This window comes from Eutrema salsugineum, unplaced genomic scaffold (assembly GCF_000478725.1).
Source record: "Eutrema salsugineum unplaced genomic scaffold, Eutsalg1_0 scaffold_1, whole genome shotgun sequence".
In the NCBI taxonomy this organism is placed as follows: Eukaryota; Viridiplantae; Streptophyta; class Magnoliopsida; order Brassicales; family Brassicaceae; genus Eutrema; species Eutrema salsugineum.
This window is the reverse complement of record NW_006256909.1, coordinates 15,635,082-15,650,413: the sequence shown is the minus strand read 5'-3', so window position 1 is coordinate 15,650,413 and position 15,332 is coordinate 15,635,082. Positions and strand designations below refer to the sequence as shown.

Here is a 15,332-nt window from a genome sequence, read left to right as displayed (position 1 = left end):
TTCGTATCTTCTCATGTTTATTTCGTTATTGTTATTCCACGTTTTGTTGAAATTTTTTTGGATGTTAATCATGCATTTTTTTTTTTTTTTTATTTATTTAACCATTACTAGGTTTATGTTATTTTATAAATTACGTGGGTACAATGTTAATTTTATTGGACCGAAAGTTATTTTATTGGTAGTTTATAGTGTATGTTCAGATTGGATCACATTTTGTAGTGACATATTTTACGTAGTTACTATTGTATATGTATAATGAAGAAAGTGTAGATGAAGCATACATTTGATTCGGAGTACAGACCTTAATTTTCTGTTTTTAAAGCTATTTTCCAATATGTATATAGAAGATGTATTCATTTATTTGGAAATGCATTTTCTATGGGAATTTGTGATAAATGAGTCAAATGTTAGTTAATATGTTTTAATTAGAGAAGACTTTTGGAGAAAATGAAACACACGGATGAAACATGAGTAGTCACTCTTATGAAACACACGGATGAAACACGGGTCCGATTGGTGACTCTGTTTAAATAAGGCGGTTAGAGAATTTTGAGCGGTTAAAGCTGAAGCAATTAGAAAAGAGGCGATTAGAGATAACGGTTGGAAAAGATGGTTTTATAACATAAAGTGGTTAAAAATTAAGCTTGATTGGTAGCATTACAGCGATTGAATAGCGGTTGAATAGTGTAAATGTATAACATTATTAGTACAATAGTTTTAGATAATTATTCAGAAAATGATACAATAACATATAGTTAAAATTCTATTATGAAAAAGTTTTTGATAAATTTGAAATCAACAACCGGTTTTTTTTCTTTTGTCGATGGACATGAATACATGCACAATTCTTTTTTTTAAAAAAAGTTACAGGTAACAAATTTTAAGTTTTTTTAAAAAATATCAGTGATGATAATTTTTTTAATAACTTTAAAATGCATACCCATTGTCTTATAAAGTTTTTTTTGTTTTGTCGAGTGAATTGAATTGAATGAAATAATAAAAAAAAACTAACACACGCATATACGTAAAAAAATAAATAATTTTACTAGTTTCTTATTAAAAATTATATCAAACCACAAATTTTATTATTAAATAAAAACTCTGGCTACAACCGCTCATTTGCTCCAAACGCCTATTTTTTTACAGTTTGTAACCACCCGAAAATTAAACTCCAACCGCCCAAATCTTCTTTCAACCGCCCGTTTCAAACGCTGATTACAACCATGGTTTTAAACGCTTTCTCCAACCGATGTTGCTGATTGGTAGCATTTTTTTAACCGCTCTTGCCAACCGCCCCTTATATGCAACCAATCAGACCCTATAAATAAACAACAGAAGAGAAGTTTCTTCAAAAATCAAAGCTAAAATTTTTTCACTCAAATACAATCCACTCTATAACTATTCATCTCATGTGGTCCTCACACAGACGTACAAAAAATATGTTTACATCCAAGAAAAATAAATCTTTTCCTTCTAATTTTTTTTTGTACAGCTGTGAAGGATTACATCAGAAAGAAGTAGTTTATTTCATTTCTGATAACACCGTATTTTGACCACTTTTATGGATCGTTTTGAAATACTTTTTCTATGTTTTTAATTGCTTTCAAATACTTTTATTACATTTTTCTAGTATTTGTAGTTCCAAGACTCTTTTCAGGTAACTTTTGGAAAAGCTTAACAAAATGGATAGAAAACCAGATTTCAGCTCATAGTCAAACCGTCAGAAGTTCACCCCTGATTGAAGGCCTTCTCACCGTCTGATCCAGCTCAAATTTGGACACCTTAAAGATGGAAGTATCAGCTTTCCAGCACACTTTACAGCTTGGCAATCCAACGGTTCAATCAAAAGATACGCGAAGAGAAAGATGTCCCGTAAACCAGCCGGCGAGCATTTCCACCCGCGGCCAACAGACCAATCCCCGCGGTCACAACCGCCGCGACCGAGGCCAGCCACCCATTTCCCGCGGTCGCACTCATCCCGACCGCGGCCAGCCAATTCCGACTTCGAAGGCCCATTTCTGAAGCCCGTATCATTTTCCTAGCCTCAATTCCGGAACCCTAGACACCAGAGAGTATTGGAGACTATAAATACATGTCATTTATGTCGTTTTAAAGAAGAGAAGAAGAGATATGAAATATTTTACAGAAATTTTACTTTAAGCTTTGTTTTTAGGTTTTAAGGAGAGAGAGATTTGTCTCTTGAACCCTTGTTCTTTCTTTTAAATTTTGGTTTCTATTCTACTTTTTAATACTATGTTTTTGATTTCGTTCATCATGTCTGAGTAGTTTTATTGTTGGGATTAAGGGATTTTCGATGGGGATTTATATGTTCGATGAGGATTCCATGAGCTTTTGAGCTGAATCTTAGAACTTTTTCTTCTGAATTCGTTTTTTACTGCATGAGAGTAGCGTCATGAACTACAATCTGATCCAGATGCTTGGTGACACGAAAGTGTTAATCTGGTCTCAGATCTAGTTTGGGAGAGCAAAACAAACATAGGTCATTTTAATTCTCGTATCTTCTTTTTAAGATTCGTTTTTACATTTTAAACACACCACCAAAACCCTCACAAAACCGTTTGGTTCTAAACTTCCTTACTTTATATTTCTTTCGAAGGCTTTTGCAGGAAATATCCTCCTTCCCTGTCGATTCGACCCCTAAGTACTACAATCAATCAGCTGTGCACTTGCGGCTATTGATTTCATTTAAGGTAAAACTTGACACCCTCACGACACACGCACATCAATTTCCGCCACAGTATTATTTACATTCTGTTACTTGTCAGTGCTCACTTTTGACACGAAGTACACAGTTTTATTGCTAATTTAGATTTATTATTATTCATTTGAATTTTTGAAAGTACTTTAATTTTGTAAAATAATAGTGATGTATATTACTCAGAACTAACACTGTGTAAGAAATACAAACCTTTTAAGTTGGAGTCGAAAAGATAATCTATAATGTTTTTCCTAATTCACCGTAAAAGATCAGTTTATTATTTCTCATTTGCTCATCCATGTAATTTATACATAATTACATTATTACTTTTAAATCTCAATTCATTTTTCTTATGTAAATGTGGATTGAAAAATGAAGTATGAAATTATTATATTACACATTTCATTCAACTATTACTCAACATTATTCATCGTTATGGTATATGTTAATTTAGTGAATGATCTTTTTTTACAAAAAATAGTAGTTTATAACTTGGAAAAATGCCATTGCATATATAATATTTAATCATATTGAGTGAATATGTGAATTACCCAATTATATTCTGTCTTAACAATATTCAGTATGCAATTAGTAAATTAAAATAGTTTGCAAATTTATAGCATGATTTTGTAATGGCAATGAATTTAAGATGCATCATATCTATGGCAAGTAACAATAATTGTTATATACATAATTTGATTTATGGTAAAATTTTCATATATGTGAATGATAATAAAATATAAATATATTTAACTTGGTTATGTTTATTTATCAATTGTGTTGTATGTAAATAAAAGAAATGTTTACACATCATATATTGATTAATATATATTGTTAAGATTCACTTGAAGGATTTGCGGCCGTATTTCTAACCTAAAATTTTTGCTTTTCTTCTTAATTTATGTTCCCTGTCTAATCCCATCATTGTTTGCTATATTTTGATCTTCACATTTTTATATGTCAAGTCAAATTATGCATATGATTAAACATGTTGATCGGAAGAATAAACAGAAGACTTTGTTGTCTGGTTGGAACATCGAAGTTAATATTTCAGGATCATCATCTACTGATACATTTACTCAGAAATCAGAAATATTGGATAATCATAGTGAAAATAAAATCAAAGTTCATTCGCTGTTTCCACAAATTTTGATAGACATAACTAATACTGAATCCATAACTAGAATGCATACTTAATTTTCTCCTACCGTATGTGATCGACTGAAAACATGTAAGTCTTCTTAATGGTTATATAAATTATTTTCTTTATATCTTATATTATTATCGTTAACGCTATTGTTATGATATCAATAAACTTCAGTATGCGATATTATTATTTTAATAATTCAGCTTTACATACTCAAACCAATTATACTGGAAAAGAGAATTGTTTCACATTAGAAAAGAGAAAGCAGAAGCAACCAGAATCACTATCTTCATGTGAGTTATATATATATTTGTTGTATTATGGTCATTAATCTATAATGTACCATATTAAGTATTGATTTTGGTAATTTTTTATTTTCTTTATATAGACGACCTATCCCAGTTGACATCGACGCAGTTAAATAATTGTGTATCAAGTAACAAGTCAACAAAGTTTGTTTTTTTCAAAAATGGAGATTCATCTTGTATACAGTATACAGATGCTATATCTTCGTTTGAAGATTATAAATGTAAATAGGAGATAGGTCAGAATTATAACGAACATATTTGATATATCATGATTTTTATGGTTTTTAACCATGATATAGGTCTTATTTATAGAGTCTTTTTAGTGTTTTTCGAGTCTTTTGGAGTCTTTACAAGTTTTAGGTACGATTGGAGCTTAATTGGTGATTTTGGAGCACTTTGGAGCTAAACAAGGATCAAATTCGTGAAGGATGAATTATGTGCTTTAGTGTCACTTGACACCATGGAGAGTGACGCTCGACACCGATCGCAGAAATAAGGAAAACGTAATTTTGTCCAAGTTTTGAAGAATCTCTTGGGCCCAGAAGTCTCCAATAGTTACAAGGAAGCCCAACACGTGATTTTTAGTATTTATTAGGGTTTTTAGCCAACAATATCGATACCTTAGATTTTCTTAGAGAGAACTTTTACTTTTGTTCATCGATACTTTGAGAGAGCTTTTAGGGAGACAAGTCTGAAACTCTGTTCGGAAGAGAGAAGATTTCGAACCCCTGTTTATCTATCTATTTACTGTTTTCTGCAATTTATTCAAACATGTTTATTGCTTCAATCTTCATGTCTGAGTAGTTTGCTTGTTAGGTTTAGGGTTCTCATAAAGGATTTCTCTGGATGTCTGATTAATTGATCAAGTTAGGGTTCATAATCTATTTAGTTCATAATCTATTTAGTTCTTCACCATAGGTTGTTCTTAAAGCTAATTCTGGACTGGCCACCTAGAACTTAGATCTTAGGTTAATTGATTGACACGGAAGTGTAATTGAATAACTGGAAAGAACTTAGGGTGAGCAAAGTAGCTATTCGCAAAGGAATTTGGCTTAGATACTTTGAGAACATATCGAACTTCAGCATTAAAGCTGGTTTAAATCTTTAGAGTTTGCAAAGGAATTTGAAATTCTAGGATTTAGACATAGATGATTCTCGCAACGGAAGTTGGTTAATTATAATTTTGTGATTTGAGTTCAAGAACTACGCTTAAACCTGAACCATTATTTGTCAATTTATCTACATTCTTTGATTTCTTGAGAAATGCCCTAAGCCTAATTCTTTTCCATTTGGTTCAACAAACGTTTCTACTGCTTTTCTACTGCTCTGTTATTTTAATTTAATTGTGTTCACTTAGCGTAATTCAAGCCTATATAGTTTATTGTGCGAATCTCTCGTCTCTGTGGTTCGACCCCTATAATACTACAACTGCACATCTGTGCTCTTGCAGAATAGCTCTAGGGATTAAACTTTGAGCAGATCAAGTTTTGGCGCCGTTGCCGGGGACTTGATTTTCACCATTAGATTTTAGTTCTTGAGTTTCGACTAAGTTTATTTTTAGTGACGAGCGACACCCCTAGTGGTGTCGCGCGACACCAGTCGTTTTTGTTTAATTTTATTTTTACTTTGTTACTTACATTGCTCTTCTCTTTGTCTCAGAAACTAGCAAAGATGAGAACGCATTGGCATTGGTTCGTGATGATGCTGGAGTCTGGAGAGACCAAGAAGGTCATGTGTGCAATGAGAGAGGCCAGCGATTTGATGGAGAGGGTAACATCATCAGGACGCTGGGTGACTACAACAGGCCTGAGCAATTCTATGCAAATTGGTCTGCAATTCGCGCTCCTGCGTTTCAGAGGAAAGATTTTGAGCTCAAGCCTGTGTATTACACTCTTGTGGGTCAGCATCCTTTCCATGGTCTTTCTCATGAGCACCCGATGGATCACATCGAGAGGTTTGAGGACTTGTTCACCAGCATCAAATACAATGGAGTGTCCAATGATTTCTTCTTCTGCAAGCTGTTTCCTTATTCTCTTGCTGGAGAAGCAGATAATTGGTTGAAGCAGTTGGAGCCTGGTTCGTTGCCTACATGGGAAGAGACCAGGAACGCCTTCCTGCACAACTTTTACGATGATGCCAGTTCTGAGGAACTGAGACTCAAAATCTCAACGTTTTCTCAAGGACCAACTGATGCATTCAAGGCTGCTTGGGTGAGATTCAAGTCGTACCAGCGAGATTGCCCCCATCATGGTTTCAGCGATGTGCAGCTGTTGGGTATTTTCTTCAGGGGTGTTGATTGGAGGTATCAGATGGCTCTTGATGCTGCAAGCAATGGGAATTTCAACACCAGATACCCTGAAGATGCTATTTTGCTTAATGAAAACTTGGCATCTAGCAATAGTACCAAGAATGCAGACTATCAGCGAAGAAAGCAGGCTGGGAACATGGATGGATCGCAGATTCGCTGCAGATGTTAAGAGTTTCAAACTTGAGGAAGAGGATGTTAACTTCATCAATGGGGCTGGATTTCAGGGTCAGAGATTTGGTACTCAGCAAGGAAACACGAATTACAATGGAAGTAATCAGAGGAGTACCTTCACAGGTAATCAGAACTCTTCTGGTTACAGCTTCAAACCTTAGTACCAGACATCCTACTCCAACAACAGTTTTTCAAAGAACTGTGGTTCTTCTCCTTCTCAAACTCCTGATAATGAGGTGTAGTCTATGCTGGAACAGATCATGGAAGGTCAGCAGAAGATGACTGTGGAATTCAATGGGAAGATTGATGCTCTGTATCTTGATCTGAATGGAAAAATTGAAGTTCTGAACACTCATGTCAAGAAGCTTGATATTCAGGTTGCTCAGACTTCAGAGTCTGTAAAAAGGTTAGAAGGATTCCTTCCTGGAAAGACTGACACCAATCCTAGGCATTACTGCAGTGTCATCTCGTTAAGGAGTGGTACAAAGTTGACTCCTGTGCTTAAAAAGGGTGTTTCTTAGGATGAAATTGTGAAGTTGGACGAATCTGAAGAAAATTTCAAAGTTGCAGAGCCGGTGTCGAGCGACACCACCTCTAGTGTCGCGCGACACCAATCGCAGAGTGAAGCTTACACACCACCATGGATGAGGCAAATTTCACAGAGGCATTCTTTGCCACTGTCTGATCCACCAGATGCATAGTCTATCCATAGTCAAGCTAATGACTTAAAACAAGCGTTTGGTGGAAGGCAATCCACTGGTAAGTCTGTACATAGGTCCTTTTGTTTTAGCTGATTTTCGTTTTTGGTTTTCGTGTTTTAGGTGAAGCAGAGGCTAGTGTCGAGCGACACCACCATCAGTGTCGCCTGTCACTTGCTTTTGCAAAAAAAAAACAAAAAATTAGGAAATCAGGAAACTAGAGTCAAACCAGAAATTTGGATAGGTCTGCTGCAATTCGGTACGAGGAGAACGAGTGTCGCACGACACCATCATTAGTGTCGGTCGACACCATCGTCGCAGCCAGGTAAGTTCTCTGTTTTTACTGCGTTTCTCTGTTTCATTTCTTTTGTTTCACCAACTTCGGGCTAGATAACACTAAGGACAGTGTTGTTCAAGTCTGGGGGAGGTAGTCACTGACATTGTGTTTGTTTTTCTTAAGAGTCAGTTGTGTCAAACTGTTTTTAAGTCAAAACCTGTTGGAGATTATGATGCTTTTCCTGGATATTGTGCTGACCTTTCATCTAAGTGACCATTGCTGCAGATTTAGTCTAGATCTGACTAATGAAAAATCCAAAGGCTGACCAGTTGACTAGAGGCTTCCATGTTTCCAACAAAGTCCACTAACCTGAGCTAATTTTTGAACTCTTTCTTTTACCTCATTGATGTGACTGATGTTCATAGAGCTTGATTCCTCATTTATACTTGACAAATGAAAGCTTGTGTGAAATCTAATGTTGGTGCTTCTCTCCCTTGTGACGAGCTAAAAAAGTGAAGAAAAAGAAAGAAAAAAGCGAAAAGATTGAGATGATTTTCGCTTAGGAGTGAAGGGCTAAAAAAATTTCCAAGGATCCCATATTTTCACTTCTAAGTTGGAATGATCACACAAAGGAAAGGAAGCGTGTGGTAGGAAAGTTTCCTATGACCCCATTATTCGCTGAAAACCTTTGATACATGGTAAGGGGACAAATCGGGGATTCGATGGCAAACACCATCAATACTCGCATCTTTAACCTTACTGTGTATGCCATAAAAGATGAGAGTGCGAAAAGAATAAGTCTGGGGGAGAGAAAAGTACCAAGGAGTATATGACTGATTTTTCAAAGTATAAGACGGGAAAGAGTCTAGAAGGTTCTTGGCATTTGAATCATCAGTGAGACCTAGCGATGAGAGTTTATGGACAATGTTGTGGAATTTTGGATTTAATCTGGGAAGCTGTGAATGTCTGCGGAGAAGTACATGGTGGTTTGATTTGGAATGATGAAGCAGTATTTGAGTTGCAGGGTGATCGGTCAAAAGCTATGTTCCAGTGAAAGGTTGAATCTCAGTGTTTTTCAAACCTCTTTCTCTTGTTTGGTATTTTGTTTGCTTGAGGGCAAGCAATATTTTGACCATCAACAGTGTGAAGGTAAGTAATTATATTGCAACTAAGTTTATGTGCCCAGTAAATATCGTTCACTTCTATTTCGTATTGTTTTACATTCGTCTTTCAGGACATGTTGATTATAGTAGTTTTTGTGTTGATGATACCAAAGATATTTATGATGATGTCGTCTTTCCAAGCAAATACTGGGATTCAGAAGGTATATTTTGTCGACTGTACTAACTTAGGGTGCAATTATAGACATTTAAACTTTTTAACTAATAATAATTATATATCTTATAGATGAGTACGATTATGAACAGCGGTTTGACTGTAGCAGTCTTGATGGTTCGTCCGATGAGGAAAACTATATTATGAATGAAGCTGGGGAAGAAGTTTCATCTGACAATGAGGAACCTCTCGATTATGTTGATGATGTTAAGAGTTTAGCTACTACTTTGCAGAATGCGTTTTCTGTAGGAGTCTTTAATAATAATAATCCTGTCAGTGAATATAAAAGTATTTATTTGCAACGCTCAATGTTATGTTGTGTGATTCACATATTCATTTATTATAATGTCGGAATATTTATATTCAGAATATAAAGATGACGGCGATCCTTCATATGAGTGTAATTATTGTGGTGCAATTTTCTTGTATGGTGAACGTTTAAACAAAAGAACAAGAGCAAAGAATCCTATATTTTCTTGGTGCTGTTCGCAAGGTCAAGTAAAGCTACCATACCTTCAAGATTCTCCCCCGGAATTAATGCATTTTTTTACATCTGCCGATGATCTAAGCAAACATTTTTGCGAGAATGTTAGACCCTACAATATGCTATGTTCAATGACTTCTATTGGAGGTAAAGTAGATAGGTCTGTCAAAAAGGGTCGTAGGCCATCAATATTCCAGCTTAATCGAGAGAATTATCATCTGATGGGAAGTCTTCTCCCTAAAAATGGTGAGGTTCCGAAGTTTTATCAGTTATTTATTATCGACACTGATAAAGAAGTAAAGAATCGTTCGATCATTATGAGGTATAACTAATGATTGAATACATATTTATTTATTACTTTATTATAAAAATAACAATATATTATTTTCTTGCAGCAAAAGTAAGAATCCTATGAAAGTGTCTAAACGTAAACAATTCAGGGATGAATTAATTGATATGCTGATTAAGATGTTAGATAAAGTAAACCCTTATGTGAAGAATTTTCGAGCGGCTAGAGACAGATTGAAAATGGATCCAAACAAGGAGCTTCATATGTGACTTATAAATGATCGCCAGAAGGACTCAAGGATATATAATATACCTACTGCGTCTGAAGTGGCTGCGTTGATCCCTGGTAATCTGAATGCAGATATGTGTAAGCGTGATATAATATTGCAGAAAAAAGCGGCAAGCTGATAAGGATTAGTGAAATTCATCCTTCAGATGAAGACGGTTTTCATATCCGCATTGAAAAATGCTTTGTGAAGACTGGTAAGAAGAAAAGAAAACGAAAATATATTAGCATGAGACAGGTTTTTGCATTTTGTATACAAAAGGGAAAGAATGAATGTCACACTTTGCTGCGGTCTAAGAGGTTATTCCAGCAGTTTTTGGTTGATGTTTTTACTATGATAGAGGCCAATCGTGTCGGCTATCTTGATAAAAACCGGACACCACTCAGATCTGAAAATTTTGATTCACTAGAAGATGCATCAAATAAAGGGAATACGAATTTGCGTGATCAAAGTATAAAAGCGTATTTGCCTCCTTCATTCACTTGCGGACCTCGATATATGACTCAATGCTACTTGGATGCAATGTCTGTATGTAAACATTTTGGGTACCCTGATCTTTTCATCACCTTTACATGTAATCCAAAGTGGCCAGAAATCACAAGGTATGTGAACGAGCGGAAACTCAGTTTTGATGATAGACCAGATATAATTTGTCGGGTGTTTAAAATGAAGCTAGATTCTATGATAATAGATTTTGTTGATAACAGACTCGACATAGAAAAAATTGTTTCTGGTTAATAAATTTTTCATTTTTTTAATGTTAAATATTAGAATATCATGATTTATACAATTTACTAATTGATATATGCTTTCGTAATTTCAGCCATGTATACCATAGAGTTTCATAAAAGAGGCCTACCGCATGCACATATTCTATTGTTTTTAGATCCAACTTCAAAAATTCCTCTTGAAAAAATCGACAATGTTATCTCAGCTGAGATACCCGACAGATATGAAGAGTCAGAGCTTTATGGAATTGTTTCAGAAATGATGATTCATGGTCCATGCAGTGATCTTAATCCAAGATCACCATGCATGTCTCAAGGGATTTGTACAAAAAGGTATCCTAAACAGCATGTTGAGATGACATCTATTAATAAAGAAGGATTTCTTTTGTATAGGAGGAGGTCACAACTCAAGGATTAGGTTGACAAAAATGGATACAAATGTGATAACAGATTCGTGATACCCTCTAACAAGAAATTGTCTCTTCGTTACCAAGCTCATATAAAAGTTTAGTGGTGCAACCAAGCTTCTTCCATTAAATACTTATTTAAGTATATAAATAAAGGGTTTGATCGTGTTACTTTTGTGCTTGAGCCTTCTCAAGAACAGAATGTCAAAGCTGATGGAGGAGATAACATTCATTGTGATTCCACACATGAATGTCAAGTAAAGAACAAAAACGAGATTAAAGACTTCTTCGACTGCAGGTTCGTAATCAACACTTATATTTGAACGTTTCACAATACAAAGTATCTAAATAATTTAATATTTTAGTTGTTTAATGATAACATCCTATTTTATTACATAGATATGTATCTGAATGTCAATCTGGCTAATGAATCTTAAAAAATTCAATCCACATTCGAACAACCCTCGTGGAACACCTTTCGTTTCATCAACTAGGCAAACAGTTGGTTTATTTCAAGGGAGATGAGATGGTAGAAATGGTTATCCATAGGAAAGTTGTAAAAAACACAAAGATGACAGATTGGTTTGAGTTGAGCATAAAAGACGGTAAATTTAAAACACTTACGTATGGAGAAATCCATGCTTACTATACGTGGGATAATTCACTTTGGATTTTTAAAAAAAGAAAAGAGGTTTTGCTATTGGAAGGATTACTTATGTTTCACGTAAACTAGAAGAAGCATATTTTTTTAGGATTCTTCTTAATGTTGTCAGAGTTCCAGAATCATTTGATGAAATCAAATCCTACAATGATGTGGTATACCCTAAATTCAAGGAAGCATGTTATGCTAGAGGGTTGTTCGAAGATGATCAGGAGTACATTTATGATATTATTAGAATGAGTTTTACAGCTACCGGGTCATTTAAGACGACTATTTGTTATAATGCTTGTATCTGGTAGTTTGTCTCGGCCTGAATATGTTTGGGAAAAGACGTTGGAAGTTTTGTCAGAAGATATTGAATAATCGGCCAAGTTTGATAAATTCTCTACTGTTGTCTCATTTATTTTTTTGCATATTTAATGGTATTGTTTAAACTCTAATGCATTGTTTGGTTTGTCTACTGATTAGTAAATTCAATATACATTGTTTACCCTTTGTTGCAGGTCTTATATTGGACGATGCTGACAAGAAATTTTTGCCATGTTGGAGATTGAGAAGATTTTGAAATTTCACAATAGTTCGCTGCAATTCTATACATCGATGCCTAAGCCTCCAAAAGATGGGATTAACAACGATAATGTCTTAATAATTGATGAAAAAAATTATGACAGACCGGCACTAAATTTTTTTTATGATAGTGACATTGTGAAGCTTACCACTGAGCAAAGAAAGATTTATGATGAGATTATTGAAGCAGTTGAAAACAAAAAATGAGGCTTTTTTTATATGGATTTGGAGGTACCGGCGAAACTTTTCTTTGGTCTATTTTGTCTGCTGCAATAAGATCTAAGGGTGATATTGTGCTAAACGTTGCATCAAGTGGAATCGCATCTTTGTTGTTACAAGGAGGTCGGACAGCTCATTCGTGGTTTGGTATACCGATTAACTCAGATAAATATACTACATGTTCGATAAAACGTGGTTCAGAAGTTGCGAATTTGGTAGAAGAAGCATCTCTTATTATTTGGGATGAAGCACCTCTGATGAGTAAATACTGTTTTGAATCGTTGGATAAAAGTTTATCTGATATTATTATATAGAATGAAGAATGAGGTGTTTTTGATGGGAAAATTGTTGTATTTGGTGGAGATTTCAGGCAGATTCTACCTGTCATGCATGGTGCTTTAAGGGGAGATATTGCTAATGCTGCATTGAATGCATCCTATATTTTGGATTATTGCAAAGTTATGAAGCTAACGACAAACATGAGGTTACTGTCAAGTGACTTGAGTGTTGAGCAAGCAAAAGAATTAAAGGAATTTTCTGAATGGATTTTAGATGTTGGCGAAGGTAAAATCGGAGAGCCAAAATGATGGTGAAGTAATGATTGATATTCCTGAGGAGTTCCTTATAACAGACGTAAATGATCCAATCGAAGCAATATGTACACAAATTTACGGAGACCAAACATCATTTCAGCAGGAAAAAAATACTAAATTTTGGCAAGAAAGAGCAATACTATGTCCAACCAATGAAGATGTAAACAATATAAATGAACATATGCCAGTCAAAGTACAATCTGTTCACCTTATATGATTGTGTTTTATGGTTTGTGTTTGGAATTTAATTCTTACTTATGGCAAATTTTTTAACTAATTAAATACAGGGGAATCAAAAGTATATCTGAGTTCTGATACTATAGATCCTGCTGACTCTGGAGCATTGCCAAATCCCGCTTTTACTCCTGATTTTTTAAACAGTATAAAAGTTGGTGGACTTCCCAATCATTGTATTATATTGAAAATAGGGTGTCATGTGATGCTGCTCAGGAATATTGATCCTAAAGCCGGATTGATGAATGGAACGAGATTTCAGATTACACATATGGAAAATTTCATGATAGAAGCAAGAATTATTACCGGAGATGAAGTTGGAGACAAAGTTATTATTCCACGATTGCTGATCACTCCATCTGATGCAAGATTGTCTTTTAAATTGAGACGTAGACAATTACCATTGGCAGTTGCATTCGCTTGAACCATCAACAAAAGTCAGGGACAGTCGCTATCAGAAGTAAGTTTGTATTTACCTCGTCCTGTGTTTTCTCATAGACAGCTATATGTTGCAATCTCTCGGATAACATCAAAGAAATGCTTGAAAATATTGATAGCATATAGAGATGGTAATCCACAAAGGCAAACAGTGAATGTTGTCTTCAAAGAAGTCTTCCGAAATTTAGAAAATGATGTGATGATTAAAAGGTATGTTTTTCATTTTCTTTTCTGTTCCGTTAATAATATAACACGATAATTATTTTAAACTTTTAATTTTTATTTTGTTATGTAGGTGTGAATGAGTCCTTGTATTCTTATGGTAGACATATGATTCAGCTCGGTGGTATTTATCATTTTACATTGTAAGTGTGAATGACTCATAAATCCAAACAAGCTTGATAGGAAGACGATGTATTTTTTAGGCTAAATTTGAATTTTAATATTTAGATTCTGTATTTTTTCTGTTTTATGGTAACTTATTATGCTATAATTCCTCGATATAATGATTACTGATTGATTCTCTCTTGTGTTATCCGTTTTATTTTTAAATCCAAATGATCACATATATATAACTACAATTTTTGTTAAATTAATATAGTGTACGTTAACGTATATAGAACAGGTGTTGATAACTGCACTACAAAGCGTATGCATGCTATGGAATAAACAGTCATAATGTCAGCTTTTTAATTTCTCAATACTAATGATTATCGTCTCGGTAATCGATTAGAGTTGCATGCAATGAAACCATATAATAAATCGAATAAATATGATTTATAATTGGATGATAATAACCAGTCATTAGAAGTATATATATATATATATATAATGAATTACTTTTATATATTTGATATTCTTTGATAATATAGATATCTTTAGTTTATATGTAAATTATTTTCGTTGTTTTTAACTATAACAACTCTGTCTGTTCTTTCGATTTAATAATTACTAAACAAATTTATAGACATATTCTATAACTGATACTACATAGATATGTGAGATACTAAACACTTTGTTTTTCTCCATGGTAATCATTACATTAAAGATTAATGCATTTTTATTTCTATTTAAGATAACCAATATACTAAATGAATTGTCACCATTTAAGATCATTTTATATTGTTAGGTGTGAAACGGTTATTATATAATATAGAAACTAAAAACGGTAATCATAAACTACTTTCAGTCCTAACATAGAAAAAAAAATAGTTACTAGCCTAATAGTTTTTGACTTTTACCATCTGTTGTTTTCTAGGGCTGCAAAATTCATGTGTCTGCTCATAACTGGATCCATGAATATTTCAAGAATGAATGTCACGAAGGAGAATGGTTTGAAATTCGCAATTTTATTGTCAGATCTTCAGACTGGAACAATTGGAACGAACGCCCAACTAAACATCCTTACAATATCGTTCTTACTCGAGATACCAAGCTTGACTTTCTACGAGAGCCGATATTTA

At 34.2% G+C, this 15,332-nt stretch overlaps 1 non-coding gene and 1 pseudogene across 1 annotated transcript; one reads left to right on the top strand and one right to left on the bottom strand.

Moving 5' to 3' along the window:
- Nucleotides 1–6,321: 6,321 nt before the first annotated feature.
- On the bottom strand, nt 6,322–6,428 carry LOC112082581. Its single transcript, XR_002897248.1, has one exon. It is a non-coding gene; the product is annotated as a small nucleolar RNA R71 (small nucleolar RNA).
- A 261-nt stretch (nt 6,429–6,689) lies between these two features.
- Nucleotides 6,690–14,174, top strand: LOC112082068 (annotated as a pseudogene).
- Nucleotides 14,175–15,332: the final 1,158 nt, after the last annotated feature.